Source organism: Dasypus novemcinctus, chromosome 2, assembly GCF_030445035.2.
Source record: "Dasypus novemcinctus isolate mDasNov1 chromosome 2, mDasNov1.1.hap2, whole genome shotgun sequence".
Taxonomy (NCBI): Eukaryota; Metazoa; Chordata; class Mammalia; order Cingulata; family Dasypodidae; genus Dasypus; species Dasypus novemcinctus.
The window spans coordinates 170,233,778-170,251,363 of NC_080674.1; the positions used below are offsets into that span (position 1 = coordinate 170,233,778).

Below are 17,586 nucleotides of genomic sequence, written 5' to 3' on the forward strand. Positions count from 1 at the left end.
TGGGAAAGTAGTTCCCTAGAAGCAGGGCTACAGTTAGGCTTTTTTTCTCTCTCAGTATAGGTACCAGGGGCCATTGTGGGAAAAGCTGGCAAGTGTATGATCCAAGTGTACAAAGATGGCAAGTATACGATCCAAGTATAGTGACCACCTCCACCATGCTGTGTCAGGCCCAGGTTCTCAGGAGAGCAGACTCTGAGATGGAGATTTGCATGCAGGAAGTTTACTGAGGATGCTTTCAGGAACAAGAGCTGTGGGGCGTGAGAGAAGCAGGATGGGCAGGGTGAAAAGCTGAACTATGACGGAGGTGCAACAAAGGCCTCGACTGATTCTATTACGGGGACCTCTGAATGACTCGTGTAGAGACGCTCCCTGCTGGGGCAAGGAGGCCAGGCCTTGAGACCCCCACACTGACCGGGGGGATGGCGCTCTTCAGCCAAGGCCAAATCCCAGAGAGGGGCTCAGCTGAGTGACCCCCAAAAACACGCCCAACAGCTGGGGTGTGAACCCTTCTCTTCTGGAGTGGGGAATGGGTGACTGCACGAAATTTACCAGGTTTCACCCCAAGGGCTCAGACAGACATTAGCAATGGTAGCAGTTTGAGGTTATTTTGTAAACTAATCTATCCCTCGGGCGTGATATTCTTTGATTGCATTAAATTCGACTGAAGGACCTTTGACTGGATTACTTGTTAGGATTGATACAGGGCGTTTGATTCGACTAAGTCAGTATGGCCTTGTGACTCGGGATGAGTCCCCATCCCCTTGCTGGGTCTGACATAAGTGAACTCACAGGGACAGACAGACACAGGAAGAGACAGCTCTGTCATTTCTGATCCTGCCACGTGACAGAAAAGAGAAGGCTCAAACAGCTGAGGCCCCAGGGAGAGATGAGTCATTTGCCTGATAGCTCACAGCTGAGCTGGGGAAGAGAGCGGAACAGCCGAGACTGATATAGGAGGCCGGGAAAGAGACAAGCCCCATACCAGCTTGCAGCTAAAATTGGGAAGAAAGCAGAGCAGCTGAGCCTGAGAGAAAGCCCCCAGGGAAAGGAGAAACCCGGGCAGAGTCAGCAGCCATCTTGCTTCACCACGTGGCTACACGCCAGGATCAACAGTAGCTGATTTTGGTGAGAAAGCATCTCTGATGGTGCCTCAGTTGGGTTTTTCATGGCCTTGGCACTGTAAGCTTTTACCCCAAATAAATCCCCTTTCTAAAAGCCAAGTACTTTGCATCGGCATCCCTTTGACAGACTAATTAATACACCAATCAATTGCAGCATTCTTCCTTCCTGCGAGGTGGGGGCCTCAGAATTCTTCTTGAGACTGTGCTTCAGGCAGCTGTCAGCACCCCAGGAGGGTGGCATGCTGGAGGAAATCTATTTGTCATCTCTCTTCTAAGCTAACCCCTCTTTTACAGAGTCAGAAACGAGGCTCAGAGAAAGAAAGACACTTGCCCAGCACAGGTAAGTTAAAGTCAGGGACAATTTTAGAATCCAAGTTCCCTGACTCTGAAACTGTTGCTCTAGACCTTTCCAGGTTTAAGTTAAAATTAGTCAAAATGAAAAGGTCAGTTTCTCAGTTGCATTTGCCACACTTCAAGCACTCAATAGCTACATGTTATAGGACTTTTCCATCATCGCAGAAAGGTCAATTGGACAGTGCTGCTCTGAGCGCACTACCCTGTGCTGCCCCTTTGTTCTCGACTTCACACGGGGTAACCCCCAAACACCTCTGTTTCCTTTAGCAACCTACTCTGTCAATCCCTCATCACTGCTGAGGTGCCCCCAGCAGAGAGGACAATGCAGCCCTGTCCTACCAGCTTGTGGCCCTGGTGAAGGTGCATTGTTGGGATGTGAATTAAGATAAGGGATAAGGAGGGGCTTTGTAAATATGAATGTTAACCAAAATACTCAAGTCCGGGCCTTCCTGGGGCTTCTTGGTACTCAGGGAAGGATTGCTTTCCTCAAAAGGAAGTCTCTGTGTGCAAGGAGAGACATACAGCCTTTCACTGTAAAATGCAGGGTTAAGATTAGAAGGATGGCAAACAAGATTCCTCCAGCAAGCTCATCCTTATGAACGGCTGCTGGCTGCCTGGACCACAGTTCATTTACTTACTCATTCAACAGATATTTATCAGGCTTAGTCTAGAGCCAGGCATTGATGAGGCACTGGGGGTACCAAGATGATTTAGACATGGTCCTTGCTCTAAGGATATTCACTGTCTAGCCGGGGATTGGGGGCAGGGTGCACAACTACAGAGTGATGGGAGCATCTAAGCAGGAGACCTGAAGAACATGTGTGGTTTCACCAGGCCACTGGTGGGTAAACTCTCTGGCAGCCAGAGGACAGAAGAGTGAGTGGGTATAGGGTGATTTTTTTCCCACAGGGGACATTTGGCAATGTCTGGGAACATTTTTGGTTATCACAAGTTGGAGAGGGAATGCTTTTGGCATCTAATGAGTAGAGGCTGCTCAACATCCTACAGTTCACAGGACAACCTCCCACAACAAAGAATTATTTGGCCCAAAATGTCAGTAGTACTGAAGTGGGGAAACCCTGGATAGGGCATGCGGGTAAGGGTTCAATCCAGCTGTCATGGCAAGAGGGTAGCAAGACCATGCAGGTGCTTACAAGCAGTTTAGACTTTTCCTTTGAAGACCTGGAAGAATTTTAATGGATTCAGTGACAAGACTGTATCTGCACTTCAGAAATACCTTTCTAGTTGGTGGGTGCGAAATGGACAGGAAGGCACAGAGACTGGGAAACCACTGGGGAGCTGTTGGTGGTGAACATGGAAACGCAGAAAGCAGATGGACTTGAAAGTTACAGAGCAGCTATGGGGCTCGGGGACAGCGCTGGTAGGTCAGGGGCAGGCCTAACGCTAGGCACGACTGGGATCAGATATCTTTGTGTAATTAGTTGTTTTATGTCTTTCTTCTTCCTAGCTAGATTTTAAGCTCCAAGTTCTGGCACAGAGCAGTGTTTGGTGAATGAATGAATGAATGAATGAATGGCCCTGGGCTTTGAGATGATGTTGCCTTTCACTGAGAAAGAACCCAGAGAGAAGAGGTGGCCATGGAGGGAATAAGTCCTTCTACTTTCAGAAAAGTATAGAATCCTTGATACTCAGTTGCAGGGGTTCTTAATAAGGGGTCTGTGAGCTTGAATTGAAATTCAAAAAAACATTCTTGTGGGGACGTGTTGGTGTGGCTGTGATATATTTATTAAATAATACACCGTATAGTGTGGACTTAGTACGGGGCCCATGGTTTCCATGTGACTGGCAAAGGGGCCCATGGAACAAAGTGGTTAAGAACCCCTGGGCCTCTGATGGGTCAGACAGATACATAAACAGCATATCTTTCAATCCACTTCCTGAACTTGAGCAAATTGACTTGTTTTGAGTCTTAATTTTCCCATCTGTAAAATGCAGATGATATTCATCCCTTCTTTCTTAAATAATGATATTAAATGAAATAATCTTAGACCTCTTAGCACAGGGGTTAATCATCAGTCATTATTACGACTTTTCCCTTGTGCTCTAATAAAGGGAGAAAGCAGGAGCTAGGAGAGCAGAAGCCAGTGGGACAGGGAGCTTCCGAGCTGTGGTGACATTGGAGCTAGATGGTGCTCCCGAGCAGGTGAGCCTGAAACTGCCTGAAAGAAACTACCTAGGTTTCCACACCCCTGGGGGAGCCCTTCGCTGGATGAAACTGCCTGGCATCCTTGCTTTGTTTTTACAAGGCAGGAATTTCCCCGCCTGAGGTTTTTGCATTTGGTATCTTGTCTACTGACCTCCTCCAGCAGCTGGGAAATCACTGATAGGCTTTCTCTGAAACTCCAGTGGCAGACAGAACCTAAATAGGACTCCCCTTCCTAGCTTTTGTGTTGGAATTAATAGCCGGCCACCTGCTCTTAGCTCTTAGCGGGGTCAGTTGCCGGCAGATCTCCTTTGTATATTTCTGATGTGTATGATTTTAGAGGAATGACCAGGAGTTATCTTTGTCCAACTCACTGGTCTTACAATGAAGACAATAGAATGCCAGAAAATAAATGAACTTGAAGTTCAAGGGGTGTGGCTGGAAATCCAGCCCACCACTTCCAAGCCTGGGGCTTGGGCAAGCTGTTTTTTGTGTGTGTTTTTTTGTTGTTTTTTTTTTAATTCTTATTGTGATAGTTCACATACAACATAAAATTTCCCATTTTAATCACTTTCAAGTATCCAATTTAATGGCATTGATTACATTCACAGTGTTGTGCTACCATCACCACCATCCATGATCAAACCTTTTTCCATCACCCAAACAGAAATTCTGTAGCCATTAAGCATAAACTCCCACTACACACACACATACACACACACACACACACACACCACTTCTAATCTTCTTTCTGTCTCTATGAATTTTCAGGCAAGTCAGTAAATTAAGGATAATAAATCCTTCCTCTTGGTGATTTTCTGAGGAGTAAAGGCACTGGTGGAGTTTAAATTCATTGGCAGCTGGAAAGAATTCACCTCTTTCACTCTCTGCTACCTTCATTGCTGTTATGTCCCTTGACATTTATAGCTCTCTGAAACTGCTTATGTGTTTACTTGTTAGTTTCATTCTTTCCCTTCCTCTACCAGAAAGTAAATTCTGACCTACTCTAACCCAGCAAGTAGGACAGTATCTAGCTCATTAATAAAACATTTGTGGAATAAGTGGCACTTTAAAGTCACTAAGGAACTCCTGGGGATTAGATAAAGCCTTGTTTATTCAAATCTTAATAACTGCCCATGATGGTCACTTTCAATAAATTACTTGAGTAACTTCTGAGAAGCCACTAGCCTAAGAGAGAGATTTAGCTGTGTGTAGCAAGGAGTAGTTCATGCCTCCAGGCCCTGGAAAAGAAGAGTCAATAAAATGAAGGTTTTTGTTCCAGTATCTCCTTTGCTGGAATCCAATATCTGGGTCAACCAGGAGAAGCCCTGGGCTTCTGGGGCTGGGGATGGGAAGAAATTGGATGGCAAGTGAGTATGCCCGAGTTGGATTGTCTTTCCTGGGATTTTGATTCCTGGGCATAGAGGATGTGGCCGTGCTGTGTTCTTAGAAATCACTGTGCTGAGCCAGGGTAGCTCAGAGCATCTGGGTTTAAAAGTCATCCCTTACCCGGGTGTGATCTAGAGTCAGGTCTGTTCCTTTTCTGAGGCTCAGTTTCTTCATTTGTAAAATGGGATAATAACACAAGCTACTTTCAAAGATACCATGTGGTTAAGTGAGACCAGGCAGGTGACAGTCTGCACAATGCTTTACTTAAGGAAGCAGTTGAATAATTGCCAGCTCCATTTTCATCCAAATGAAACGCTGAGATCCAGGGTAGAGATGTGGCTCCTGAATTCAGGCTCTTTCCACTCTAAGAGGCAGCTGCCCTTTTTCGTACCCAAGGGCCTTAGAGTCTATCAAGAGGGGAGCCTGAATATATAAAAATATAAAGCTCAGAAATGCACAGGTAGCCAGAAGAAAGAATGAAGGTCTGAGACATGCTGCAACATGTAATAGCCTTGAAAACATCGTATGCAGTAAAATAAAACACATAAGGACAAATATAACATGATGTCACTTCTAAGAGATGTCTAGCAACAGCAAATGAGCAGAGAATGAAAGTAGATGAGACATTACTAGGAGAAGAGAGGAGGAGGGAAGGGAGAGCACATGTTTAGTGGATATGGGGGGAAATTATTAAAATTAAAAAACAAAGGGAGGGTGTTATTTGATCATGTATATGTAATATTATAATAAAATTGATATAAGAAAGGAAAAAAGAGGAAGATGAGATACAGGGGTGACAATCGGGGTTCCGCATGTCTATGTAGGGTAGACTCGAGCCTTGTGATTTTAGGATCTCCAGAAAGTAGAATGCCACCCCCCCACACACCCTTACCCAGAATTATAGTGACAAATATAATTTATTGTGTTCTTACCATGTGCAAGGCACTGATTATGTGCTTAAAATGTATTATTTAATCTTCAAAGCAACCCTAGGAAGTAGGAGCTGGTATCACTCCCATTTTATAGATGTGGAAACCAAGTCCATAAGAAGGTTAAGCAATCATTCAAGGCCACAGAACTAAGAAAGTTCTAAGCTGAGCTGTGCAACTTCCCCTCCATGCCCTGCCACTGGTCCAAGCTCTACCATTAGAGAGCTTGGCCTTTGAATCCTAGCACTGTCCCCTGCACAGATTCAAAGACGATATAGCCTTGCCAGTTATGGTACATTAAAATGGTGTGCATCTGCTGAGAATGGAAAGGAATACTAGCAATAATAAGAGCTAAGACAAAACTTGTTTTTTGCTCTTATGTACTATTATTGGTTCTCATTAGCCTTGCCTTATAGGTGTGGAAACAGAAGCACAGATTGGTTAAGTAATTGGCTGTTGGTATGACATGGCTTATGGCTGATAAATGGATCAGGGAATTAAACCTAGGACACAGGTAATACTGTGCTCCTGACTTTGCCCTGTCCTGGCTCTTGGCAGACTACCAACCCAGTGGGTCTATTGCCTTTCTTTAAGCTCAGATGACCCTTTGCAAATCTGAGAAAACATAAATCCCCTTCTCAGACACTCCAGTATTTACCAGAAAACCTCTGATTAACCTCTACCTGTATCTCCCTGTAACTTTCTCATTAATGGCCTTCAACCTTGGCTTCTCCATCTCCAAAAATGGGGAACTTGGTCTCCCGTCCCTCTCCGGGCACTTCATTCTTTAAACAGCAAGTTCAGTAGAAAGTTCTCTCTGATGAGGTGATATCTGTTTCCTTGGGGCCCCTGCCCTGGTCCAAGCACAGACTGTGGAGCCTCAGAGAACAAGGAGCTCCCAGCCCCCAGACAGCTCTTCAGATGATGGTTTGGGGCCCCTCCCCACCAAACTTCCTCTCTGGATAATTCCAGGGGGGTGCACAGAGCCCTCATCCTGCTGCTTCTCTCCTCTGCAAAGTCTCCCTCCTAAAGTGAGAGGCACAGAGGCAGGTTATGCTGCTTTCCGAAGGATGTCTTTATCCCTGCTGAGAGCAGGTGTGGCTGGAGAGACACTAAATCCCCCTCTATCCAGAAATGCAGCTGTGAATGCCTTTCCACTGGCTTTGCTGCGTGACCTTGGATAAGAGAATGCACCCCTCTAGGCCCAGATCAGTCTTTTTTCAAAATGAAAGAGGTTTGATTAGATGGGGATTACAAACCCACCTGCTTTCAGGGGCCAGGAACATGATAGAAACATCTAGGAATATTCCTTTCCTCCACAAAGAGGTAGGTTCTCTTTGAAGTTCCTTTTCTTTTTTTATTAGAGAATTTGTAGGTTTACAGAAAAATCATACAAAATAATACAGAGTTCCCATGTACCCCCTATTATTAATACCTTGCATTAGTGTGGTATATTTGTTACAATTAATGAAAGAATATTTTTATAATTGTACTAACTACAGTCCATGGTTTACATTAGGGTTCCCTATTTGTGTTGTACACTCCTATGCGGTCATTTAAAAAATGTTATTCTGGTAATAGAAAGCTTAAAATTCCCCCTTTTATCCACCTTCAAATAAATAATTCAGTGCTGCTAATTATGTTCACAAAATTGGGCTACCATCACCACCATCCATTACCAAAACTTTTCCATCACCCCAAATTGAAACTCTGTATAATTAAAGCATTAACTCCCTATTCCCTACCCCATCCCATGCCCTGGTAACCTATACTGTAGATTCTGAATCTATGACTTTGCTTAGGCCAATTGTTTCAAATCAGTGGGATCACACAAGATTTGTCCTTTTGCATCTGGCTTATGTCACTCAACATGGTGTCTCCAAGGCTCACCCATGTTGCTCATGTGTCAGAACTTCCTTTTTGGACTGAAAAATATTCCAATGTATGTGTATATATGCCACGTTTTATTTATCTCTGGATTTTCTTGAAACATGCACCCTCTCAGTTTTTCGTTTCCTATTTCTGATGGAGGCATGGCAGCAAAGTATCTAAAGTAATAAAAACAAAAACACGAGGGTATTGTGATGATGAATGTACAACCTAGTGATTATACTAAAAGCCATTGATTATACACTTTAGATAGAGCATATGGTATGTGAATATATCTCAATAAAACTGCTTAATAAATAAATAATTGTGCAAGAACAGCCAGAAATAGCAGCTATGTACAGCACGGGAAACATGGAGAGATTGAGAGGTGACGAATTTTCTTTTTTGTTTTTTATTGAAACAATGAAAATGCTCAAATACTGATTGAGGTGATGAATGCACAACTATGTGATTATACCAAATACCGTTGATTGCAAACTTTGGATGGATTGTTTGCTTTATTAATATGCATCAATAAAGTTTATTTTAAAAATTAAATATAAATAACCTTTTTTAAAAAGTGAGGGTAAGAGAAAATGGTAACTGACAGCCTCAGAGGAGGGGACAAAAGGGGGCCATGCCCACACTGTCTATGTGGACATGCAGGCCTAGTGTTAGCTGATCTTAAGAGTTTTCAAGAGAATCTGGACACATGGATTTTTATGTGAAATCTCTCAATTTTTAAAATGTTGGCTCAAATTTTCCTTAAACAGTAGGAGGGCCGGTACAACATGTACTGGGCTGTGAGCTGCCAATCTGCAGTCTGTGGATTAGGTTTTTTTTAAAGTTCTCTTCCTGCTTGATCATCTGTGGCAGGAGGAGTGAAGAGGGAAGGAGGGATGGAAGGAGGGATGGGGGATCTCCTGGGGCCTCAAGTCAGGTTCAGCAGTGAGTTGGGGCAGACAAGGAGGAAAGGCCAGGCTGGCCTTTCCACTTGGTAAGGCTTTGTTTAGGCAAAACTGTCCTTTCCTTTTGCTTTCCACTTCCACGTGAGAGAATGGCATGGCCCCTGGAGGGTTTGAGCAGGTCTGGACAGGATGCTCAGTTTATCGCTGGAGAGGCGAGGCTGTGTCTCCTGGGGCCGGGGCGACGCCGTATCCCAGGCAGCGGGAGGGCCCTGAGCCTCAGACGGACTGCACCCTGTTCCCTGGCCTGCTTCTAGCTCCCAAGGAGCCCCGGGTGGCTTCCTGATTAGGCCTCTGTGTCGGAGAGGGAACGAGCTGCTGATGCATTGGTCGGCGTGGCTTGCCGCCAGCCTGACAGATGGCTACAGCCCAGGGCTAACTAGGAAAGGAGCATAAACAAGACCCCTGGTGGGCAGCTGTGACCCAGAAACTTCTAGCAGAAAATCATGAGGAGGGAAGGGGAACACCAGGGGGTCCCCTCACCTGCTCTCCAGGCAGTCCAGGGTTGAGGCCTTGGCCCCAGGAGGGGGCTTTCCAGCAGGCACCAGGCAAAAGTTGTCAAATAAAGGGCTGGGCAAGCCCACTTTTTTCGGGTACTTTCAGCTTCAACGTTCTGGGACTCTGATGCCATAACTCTGATTCAGCTTTTCTCACATTATATAATTCTTTCTATATAAAGGATAGCTGTGGTTTTCCCTTGCCCAGCATCCAACCTGCTGCTTCTGTTAACTGTACCCCCAGTTGCCCTTTGGAAACCACAGCCCCTCCACTCTCAGTCCATGTGTTTTGGGTGAGGCTGACCTTGCTTTTCTACCCTCTGGCTCCAGGATGGGCGCATATGCTGTGCCTTGCCAATCAGAAGCTTTCTTTCCCTGCTAGGTCCAATGAGACCCCATCCAAGGAATTTTTGCTGTAACCATTGGGAAAGGTAAGATTGCGAGTAACTGGCTTGATGTATGTCTAGAAGTGCTAGGGCCATCTGTCCATGACATGAGAATGAAGCCATCTCAGAGGAAGAAGGCCTGGAGAGAGTGGTTGAAGGAAAGTGGTGGGTTAATTGATAATTGATGTGCATTATAGAGAGAGAGAGACCTGGGCCTTGATGAAATAGTTTGATCCCTTGGATCCAGCTTTAACTGATGCTGTGTATAATCCCTGGATTTTTCAGAGATATAAACAAAAATATCTCCCTCCCTATTTTTTTTTCTTACATCAGTTAGAGTTGGGTTTCTGGCACTTAAAACCGAAAGTTCTCACTGTCGCATTTTTCAAACCTCATGCTCTGCTTCCTTTAGTCATGATACTCATACTCTAATGTATCCTTCTGTGGTGGCGTAGAGTTAAATACCCCCCAAAATCATGTTCTTAATCCTAATCCATTCCTGTGAATGTGAAGCTGTTGTTGGTAGGACCCTCTGAAGATGTTATTTTTAGTTAAAGTGTGGCCAACTGGATAAGGATGGGTCATAATCCCATTATTGGAGACCTTACAAAGAAGCCAGCAGGAAGAAGCCAGAAGTCAGTGGAACCCAGCCAGAAAGGAGAAGACACTGCCATGTGCAGTGCCATGTGACAGAAAAGGCAAGGACCAAGGGTGGACGGCACGCAGTCCCACAATGGTAGAGACTTCAAGAAGAAAGCGTCACCTTGCTGATGCCTCAGTCTTGGACTACTCCCAGCCTTAAGACTGTGAGCCAATAGATCCCCACTGTTTAACCAAACCCATTGGCTGGTATTTGTTTTAGCAGCTGGGGAAACTTTTTTTTTTTTAAGATTTATTTATTTATTTTATTTCTCCACTCCACCCCCGATTGTCTGTTCTCTGTGTCTGTTTGCTGCGTCTTCTTTGTCTGCTTCTGTTTTTGTCAGCGGCGTGGGAATCTGTGTCTCTTTTTTTTGAATCATTTTGTGTGTCAGCTCCCCGTGTGGGCGGCGCCATTCCTGGGCAGGTTGCACTTTCTTTCGCGCTAGGCGGCTCTCCTTACGGGGCGCACTCCTTGTGCTTGGGGCTCCCCTACGCGGGAGACACCCCTTCGTGGCAGGGCACTCCTTGCGCGCATCAGCGCTGCGCATGGGCTAGCCCCACATGGGTCAATGAGGGCAGGGGTTTGAACCGCGGACCTCCCATGTGGTAGACAGATGCCCTAACCACTGGGCCAAGTCCACTTCCTGGGGAAACTATTAATAAGACACGGCCCATGACTTCTACATTCCACACAAATCTATGCTTTATGCTTTACCTAAGGAGTAAATTCTATTTTATCAATAGTTAAAATGAAAAAATAATTTTTCCCCTTTATTTTTCCAGGATTAAAAAAAAAAGCCAACAGTGACCTGAACCTATGAAAACCCCTCTCTGTTGTCTGAAATCCAGAAATCTGCCCATGAAGCTTCAAGGCTCCTGACTGCATTTCTGCCCTCCACAAATGGTGCTTCATAGTAAGTATTTGTCAAGTTAATAAATGAATGCATAAATGGTACCACTAGGTACCACTAGTGCCTGTGACATCCCCTTGCTGGGCCCTTTATTAAGTGTGTGGCCACTTTACACAACCTCTCTGTGTCTGTCTCCTTCTCTGTAAGATGAAGATAATAGTACATATTAAAGTAATGCATATATAATGAAACAGCCATGAATTCATTCATTTACTTGTTCCTTTTAAAAAAATTTTTTTTCTGAATGAGCAATTTTTTTAAAGATTCATAGATCATACAAAATGTTATATTAAAAAATATGAGGTTCCCATATACCCCACTCCCCACTCCTCCCACATCAACTTCTTTCATCAGTGTGGCACATTCATTGCATTTGATGAATACATTTTGGAGCATTGCCACACAGCATGGGTTACGGTTTACAATGTAATTTACATTCTCCCCCAGTCCATTCAGTGGCCTATAGTAGGATATATAATGTCCAGCATCTGTCCCTGCAATATCATTCAGGACAACTTCAAGTCCTGAAAATGCCCCGTATCACACCTCCCCTTCCCTCTTCCTGCCCTCAGAACTCCTGTGGCTACTGTCTCCACATCAATGATACAATCTCTTCCATTGCTAGAGTCACAATAATTCTATAGTAGAATATCAGTAAATCCACCCTAATCCATACTTTATTCCTCCATCCTGAGGACCCTGGGATGGCGATGTTCACTCCACCTCTAAATTGAGAGGGGGCTTAGATCCCACATGGCTGATGGATGCAGTTCTCCTGCTTGCCGTTGTAGACACTGTCAGTTCCCTGGATAGTGGTTGACCATCTTCACCTCCCTGTTAGCTGACCTGGGTAAGTCCAACAAACCGAAGAGTAGGCATTGCAACTCTGCTGAGGCTCAGGGCCCAGCTGGCACATGGACAGTCCAGAGAATCAAGTCTTCTGAGCATACACCAACCCCACTCCAACCACAGGTTCAGTAAAAGTGACAGAAGGAGGAAGTGTAGAGAGGTCACATCTGAGTCCAACTCCATCACACTCAGGAGCACAAATTCCAAAGTAGGGGCAACTGGCAAGGCACTGAACTCCAGAGCCATCTGCCATGACCAGAAACCCTGGTTGTCTCTGTAGCCCTCAGGAGCACCTCTACCTGGGGTTGGATCTACTTTGGCTGTCTCTGGGATCCTGCTGAGACGTGTGTAAGTGTGACCCCTCTGATGACCTCCCAACTCATTTTAAAGTCTCTTAGCCATATAAACTCATTTGTCTTTACTATTTCCCCCTTTTATTCAAGGTCTTTTTCTAATTGTATCACCAGCTGGTGCTTGGTAGTAATGCCTCAGCACCAGGGAGGCTCATCCCTGGGACTCATGTCCCACACTGGGGAGGAGGTAATGCATTTACATGCTGAATTTGGCTTAGAGTGGCCACATTTGAGCAACATGGAGGCTCTCAGGAGGTAACTCTTATGTACCCTGCAGCTCCAGGCCTAATTGAAATTTCAAGCATACAGGCTCATAAGGATAGTCATCAGTATCAAGGGCCCATCACTGGACCATCCTTCTTCACTGCTCTTTGCCCTTGTTCTTGGGGTATTGTTGCTGTTCCATTGGGAAATGCGACAGAGCTCCCCAGGATAGGAATTCAGAACTCCTTCAGTTGTCATTTGTAACTCTGCCAACTATGCAAAATACCCAACAAACATACAAACATAATCTATATACCCTATATGTATGCTCTGAAGAACTCCCTTACTTGTTCTTTTTATAGTATCTGCATAGCACCCCTTCCTTTGGGGACACTCACCATTCCAGGTAGTCTCTTAGACCTTTCAGCCACAGAGCCTTGGCCTCTTTTTGACTGCAGAAGAGGGCACTGGCCAGGCCACACACAGTCAACTATGGTGGCCACTTCTTGGCAACAAAACTAGTCCCTGGAATGGGCTCAGGCCTCCAGCAGACCAGCACTTTCCTTAGGCAAGGATACAGCTTTACTGGGATTGCTGAGCTGGGAGAATATGAGTCTGAAGAGAGCCCAGTCATAGATGAAGGAGTTCTTAGAAGGAAATAAAGACAAGATGGGGAAGTGGATGTGGCTCAAGTGATTGAGCTCCCACCTCCTGGGTTTACTTCCTTTTGCCTCCTAGAGAAGATGAGCAAGAGAGTGAGCTGGCACAGTGAGCTGATGCAACAAGGAGACACAAAGAGGAAACACAATGAGAGACACAACGGAGCAGGGAGCAGAGGTGGGTCAAGTGATTGAGTGCCTCTCTCCCAAATAGGAGGTCCCAGTTTCGGTTCCTGGTGCCTCCTAAAGAGAAGACAAACAGACACACAGAGCACACAACAAATGGACACAGAGACCAGACAGCAAGTTCGAACAATGGGGGTGGGGGTGGGGTGGGATGGATAAATTAATAAAAATAAATCTTTAAAAAACAAAGCCAAGGGAAGCAGACTTGGCCCGATGGATAGGGCATCTGGCTACCACATGGGAGGTCTGTGGTTCAAAACCCAGGCCTCCTTGACCCATGTGGAGCTGGCCCATGCGCAGTGCTGATGCGTGCAAGGAGTGCTGTGCCACTTAGGGGTGTCCCCCGTGTAGGGGAGCCCCATGCACAAGGAGTGCACCCTGTAAGGAGAGTCACCCAGCACGAAGGAAAGTGCAGCCTGCCCAGGAATGGTGCCGCCCATACGGGGAGCTGACACACAAGATGACGCAACAAAAAGAAACACAGATTCTGGGTGCCGCTGATAAGGATAGAAGCAGACAAAGAAGAACACACAGCGAATGGACACAGAGCAGACAACTGGGGGGGTGGGCAGGGGAGAGAAAAATTTTTAAAAAAAAATCTTTTAAAAAATTAAAAATAAAAGCCAAGATGATAATGATGATGATGATGATGTTTGTAGACCTCATCATGCATGATTTTTAGCCAAAACCACTCCTGGACTTACCGGTTCTATTAGCCAATTCACTAGCATTTTCTTTAAGCAATTTAGTGAGATTCCTTCACTTGCAGCCACGAGAATCTTAAATAATTTGGCCTATGAAGCCCCAGGTGTAGAATCTGACACTTAAAAAGAACTCAATGGTATAAACCACAATGTAAACTATAAACCATGCTTAGTGGCAATGCTCCAAAATGTGTTCCTCAATTGCTATGAATGTACCACACTGATGAAAGAAGTTGTTAATGTGGGAAAAAGTGGGAGGTGTGAAAAGTGGTGCATATGGGAATCCCTTATATTTTCTTATGTAACATTTTATGTAATCTAAGTACTTTTAAAAATTAATAAAAAATATATTTTTTAAAAAAGAGCGCAATGAATGGCTGTGTTAGCTTCCCATTTGCAAGGATGAGGTGGCACTGGGGGATGCAGTAACAGGCAGGGCCAAACCACCCAGTGCCCACCAGTCCTCTTGGGAGCTTCAGCAGCCTGACCAACGTCCCCAGCCTGTCAACAGAATGTGACTTGGATTGGCTGCATGGTAGAATGGAAATAAGCTGGAGTCAGGCTAACGTAGTTTGAATTGCATTGCTACAGCTATGAGACCTCAGAAAGGTCACTTTATCTTTCTAGTTTCTGTTTGCTTCTCCATAAAAACAGGAAAATAATAGTCCATAAAATAAAATAAAATAACCTCAAAAAAGTTGTGAGGATTAAATGAGAAAACAAATCCTAATATTAAAGTCGTGCTTCCTGCGTTCCAGATACTTTGCAACAATTAGTTCCATTAACCTTCAGAACAACCCTGTGAGGAGGGTACTACTGCTATTCCCACTTCATAGATGAAGAAGTTTGAAGGACAGAGAGGTTAACTAATTTACTGAGGGACTCACAACTAGGAAGTAGTAGAGTTGAGATTTGAATCCAGGCATTTTAACCTACATCCACGCATCGAGCCACTGTGCCAGTAGGAGTTCAGGCAGGAAATCAAAATCAAAACCCATGCTAGAAATGGCAAGTTTTATGTTTTATATGTGTTGTCACATCAAAAAATAATAAAATAAAAACAATATGCCAAAGAATTGAAAACAAGGAATTTAATATAGGTAACTAGTTAAGGAGGGGTTAGAAGAGCTGGAAACCAAGTTAAGGTGGCGCAACCTGGATATTAACAACAGTAGGGAATCACTATTACCCAGGGCTGGAGGGATAAAGGGGAGAGATGATGTTACGGAGCCCAAGAGCCAAGGCCACCAGCTGGGAACCAGGACAGTGGAGGAAGGGGCCATCCTCTGGAGTCACAGAGAAGACACAGCCACTATCAGAAACCCCCCTGAAGCAGAGAAAAGCGGCTGGAGGTTAATCTACCCTGCCTTCTTCCGGCCCCAGGTCTCTAATCCACCAGGGCCACCCATTGGCCACACCTAACAGGAAGTCGGTGGGCAGGGGAGTCTGGGAAATGTAGTTTGAAGGTATGAGCTGCGTACTCTGTCCAGAGCAGCTCGGGAAAGGCACACCCACTGGGCCACTCAGCCTCTTTCCGTGTAGGACACACAGGGGCAATTGTACAATAAAGGGAGTCATGGAAACACAGAGTGGGGTCAGGAATTAGGGCTGTGACTCCTGGTTCAGTGATGTCCCAGAGAAGTAGAACTCAGCAGTTATGGTGCATCCTATTGAACCACAGTACTTTAAATCCAGGCCCACTTTGGTTTCTGTGAACACCAGGCTTGGAATGTGGCAGTCCTGTCCTCCAAAACCTAACGTTAAAATAGTTTTAGTTGTTTAGTTGATAAGCAAAAGTGCCCCGTTTGTTTTGAAGCAAAAATGAAGCCTGAAACCGTATTCCAGGTTTAAGGGTTAACAAATGATTTGTTACAGAGATGCTCTTTTCTTACTTTTCCATTATATTTAGAATAGCCAAAAGTTAATACCTGAAATTACTGAAACTGGCTAGACTGACCTCACCCTTGTATAGGGTCACTTCTAATTAAGGCCTGCTCTTGTGATGCTTATTCTAAAGTGGCCTCACCCCTGTTCTGGGCTACTTTAGACTAGCCTCCCCCTTGTGTATACCTGCTATAGAGTGATGGTCATTCTAAACTGGTCTCACCCTTGCTTATGGTTATACCAAATTAGTCTCACCCTTGTATATTCTTGCTATTGTGATGCTAGTTATTTCACCCTCCCCTGTCTGAATCCATAAAAATCCTAAACTTCTCAAAATCGTGGAAGGCAGATTTGAGACACCTCCCTCTCCTGTTCTTTTGCCCTCATAAATAAACCTGCTTTCTCTTGCGACCATCTTGGTGTGTGTGCCAATTCATCTGCTCTGCACAAGAACACAGATGGAGCCCTGTGGGCTTTCCTTCACTATGATATCTGAAAAGCAGGGGAAGGGGTACCTGGGGTCACTGATGTTGCCCCTCTCCTTGGCCTTTTCACATCTGGAAGTTTCGACAGCCAGCTCTGCATAGCTGGATGCTGACCTTCCTCTAGAAGCATGCTTTTTCTTCTCTCCACAGGGAAAAGGAGCAGCCAGAATCACCCCAGCAACCGCTCCGGGGTCTGAGAGAAACAGGTGCAGCAGCTGGTCAAAACTGGGAGGCAAAGGAGATGGGGTGTGGTGCTTCCACTCCCCACCCAACTCCCCATGCTGCTTCTGCAAATGCCATCATTTCTCTTCCTGTTGGGTCACCTCATTCCCTTCACCCTTTCAAGCCTATGAACTCTTGAGTAGCTGGGAAGCAGTTGCCGTCTGCTGCCCAGGAAGCAGGCAGGATCCCAGAGGTGACAGTACTGGTGAGGAAAGCTGACCCATGTGAATCCTCACTGCAAGGCAGTGTTGTAACAGAATATGGGGAAAGATATGGGTGGTGTGAGTTGGCCCTGCCAGGATATAATCTAGAGAGGGTCAGGAACCCTTCCCTTTGACACAGCATTCTGCCTCTAAGAAGTCATCACACAGGGGGGTGGGTGTGGCTTGCTCGTTTCGTTTTTGTAGCCAAAATAGCTAGAACATATATACCACCATGCATATCACCTATTCAATATTAAGAATATCTTCCTTGTAAATATATAACGGACCATACTAAATGCTAAATGTGCAGTTCCTAATTTATTCCTCCATTTCACAGATGGGAAACCTGAGGTTCAGAGGGCTTTAGTTACTATAGCTCATAAGAGACACCTTTGGAATATGAACCCAGAAGGCTCATTGCCATTCATAGGATCTTGATTGTGTCCTTGCCCAGTTTCTCAGGTGAGAAGGTTGGAATGGGTGAGGTGTGGAAAACTCCATAAAGGGGTAAGATGGGCACAGTGGGCTAGCCCAAAGTTGCCAGATCTTTGGAATTTTTCAAGAGAAACCATTAGTTCCTGTTCGCAACTAATTCTTCTTCTTTTTAAAA

General features: G+C 45.1%; 1 long non-coding RNA gene across 2 annotated transcripts; it reads left to right on the forward strand.

The window, feature by feature from the left end:
• The first annotated feature begins 893 nt into the window (after positions 1-893).
• On the forward strand, positions 894-17,279 carry LOC111766251 (uncharacterized). 2 transcript variants are annotated; one of them, XR_002798343.2, is made up of 3 exons: positions 894-1,125; positions 11,100-11,230; positions 16,702-17,279. It is a non-coding gene; the product is annotated as an uncharacterized lncRNA (long non-coding RNA). The 2 variants fall into 2 exon arrangements; XR_002798344.3 differs by lacking the exon at positions 894-1,125 and adding an exon at positions 8,712-10,480.
• Positions 17,280-17,586: the final 307 nt, after the last annotated feature.